Source organism: Agelaius phoeniceus, unplaced genomic scaffold (assembly GCF_051311805.1).
Source record: "Agelaius phoeniceus isolate bAgePho1 unplaced genomic scaffold, bAgePho1.hap1 Scaffold_113, whole genome shotgun sequence".
Taxonomy (NCBI): Eukaryota; Metazoa; Chordata; class Aves; order Passeriformes; family Icteridae; genus Agelaius; species Agelaius phoeniceus.
The window spans coordinates 237501-240000 of NW_027509877.1; the positions used below are offsets into that span (position 1 = coordinate 237501).

Genomic DNA, 2500 nt, shown 5'->3' on the forward strand with positions numbered 1-2500 from the left:
CGCGCGCGGAGACGGCCGCCTTTTTCTCTCTCTCCCCTTACCGACCGACCGCCCGGCCGGCCGGCGACGGAGAGAGAGAGACGGAGAGCCCCATCCCGGAGACGAGAACCGAAAAGGGAAGCGCGGCAGAGACGGCCCCGCGCGGGAGGACCGGCCGGGCGGCGGCGGCGTGTGCGACGGCCTCGGCGAAGGGGAGAGAGAGGGGAGCGACGGCGCCCTTCGGGCGCGCCCCGAGACCGAGACAGAAGAGGAGGGGGGGGGGCGCGGGCGAAGGGAGAGGAGGGGGGTCGGAACCCCCCCCCGTCCCCGGCGCTCTCGCCTCGCGCGCGCGGCAGCACGGCACGGTACCGCCGCGGTACCCACCCGCAGACAGCCGCCCGCGCGGGGGGGAAGGCCGGGGGCGAGGCCCGCGCCTCGCCTCCCCTTCTCGCCCCTCTCTCCCTTGCTCTCTTTCTCTCTCGGCCCTCGGCGGCGCCTTTCGACGCCGTCTCTCGCTCTCCCCGAGGCCGCCGCGCCGCCGCATCCGCGGCGCGGCCCCGCGGCGAGGACGAGCTCCGCCCCAGCGGCTCGCTCCGGGAGCGGGGAGCTACGGAGCGCTCCCCGAGTCTGCATTTAGGGGGACGAAGGCCCTCGCGCGGCGGCGACGACGACGACGACCGCGGCGACGCCCGCCGGGCCCGCAGGGAAGGGATCCGAGGCCCGCCGAGGGAAGCGCTTCCCTCGCCCAACACCCCTGACCGCCTTCCCCTCCGGCCACCGGCGGCACGCCGCCGCCGCCGCCGCCGCCGCCGCCCGCCGCGGGCGACGGGCCTGCGAGGCGACCCCAGCCGCGCCGCCGGGGTGGCCCCCGGACGGCGATTGATCGTCAAGCGACGCTCAGACAGGCGTAGCCCCGGGAGGAACCCGGGGCCGCAAGTGCGTTCGAAGTGTCGATGATCAATGTGTCCTGCAATTCACATTAATTCTCGCAGCTAGCTGCGTTCTTCATCGACGCACGAGCCGAGTGATCCACCGCTAAGAGTTGTCTGCCTTTCGGGCACCGCTCACGCCAGAGCGGCCCCTTTTTTGGTTTAGGACAATGCCGCCGAGGACGCGCGGGCGCGCGCCTGGCTTCCGAGACCGTACGAGCACACGGAAAACGGGAGGAAAAAAAAGGAAAAAAACAAACCCACTCTCCGAAGGCCGGCCAAGAGGCGGGGGAGCCCGCGCCCCCGACCGCCTCCCCCCGCGAGGGGAGACGCCGACCTCACCCACGCCGTCCTTCGGAGGCGGCCCAGGCGCCCGGGCTCGGCCCGGCCTCCGCGCGGAGGGCCGGGCGGCGCGCGCCGGACACGCGGGGGGCACAGGGCGGCCCGCCCGCTTCTCGCTTTCACGGGACGACGCGCACAACGCACACGGCACGCGGCCGGGGGCGCGCGGCCGTCGGCCCCCGCGCCGCGCCGGCTCTCCCCTCGGCCCCGACGCCGCGGGCCTGGCGCGGAGCGCCGCCGCGCCGCCGCGCGGCCGGCGTTGTCTCTCTCTTCCCCCCACCACCACGGGCACGGGCCTTTCCCCTGGGCTCGAGACGGGCACGCGACGGCGACCGGCACAGCCCGCCGGCACGCCTCCCGCGGGACCGCTCCCCCGCCGGGCGGGCGGGCGAGCGACCGGCGGACGCGCTCCGCCGCCGGCCCCGGAGGCGGGCGCCACCGAGAGCCGAGCCGGCGTCGCCTGCGCCCGAGGCCTGCCGGACGGCAGACCCGGCCGCCGCCGGGGCGGCACACGCCCGGGACCGCCGCCGCCGCCTCGCACCGCCGGGGCCCCTCGCCTCGGGCACGCGCCCGGCGGGAAGGCGCCGCGGCGGCTGAGCCGGGGGGCAACGCCCGCTCTCCTCGTTCGCACGCGGAGACCGGGCGGGGAGGAGCGCCCCCGCGGCCGCCCCCGCACGCCTTCCTGCGCGGCCCACACGCGGCCGCGCGGGCAAGGGCGACGGAGGCGAGGCGACGAGCGGAGCCCGGGACGGGACCGCCGCCGGCCGACGGCGGGCGCCGTCCGGCCGACCGTCCCCGCAGGGAGGGACACCCGTCGAGCGGCGCCGCCGCCGCTCGCCACGGGGTCGCCCGCGCTCGCGGGCCTCCGCCGCCGGAGGGCCCGCCGAGCGCTCGCCCCCCCCCACCGGCGGGCGGGGCGGTCGAGCCAGGGGACGGCCGGCGGACGACGGCGCCGCCGCGCCGCGCCTTCGAGGAAGGAAAGGCCGTCGAGGGGAAGAGAGGCGCCGGACGCGCCGGACGCGGCGCCGCCGCGCGCGCCAGAGACCGCGGCGGCGGGCCCAGGAGAGAGAGCGCGGGCGGGCCCCGGCGGCCGTCGCCCCGCGGCCGAGGAAGGGGCAGAGAGCGCGCGCTCTCTGCCGGGCGTCGCCCGTTACCACGAGGCGGGCGGGTCGGCCCCCGCGGCCGACCGCGCGCCGCGGCCTCTCCGCCGAGGCCGGGCCACGGAGAGGGGGGGGCAGGGCGCCCCTCCC

General features: G+C 78.9%; 1 non-coding gene across 1 annotated transcript; it reads right to left on the bottom strand.

Moving 5' to 3' along the window:
• Positions 1–870: 870 nt before the first annotated feature.
• On the bottom strand, positions 871–1023 carry LOC143693020 (5.8S ribosomal RNA). The gene has a single exon (XR_013180516.1). It is a non-coding gene; the product is annotated as a 5.8S ribosomal RNA (ribosomal RNA).
• Positions 1024–2500: the final 1477 nt, after the last annotated feature.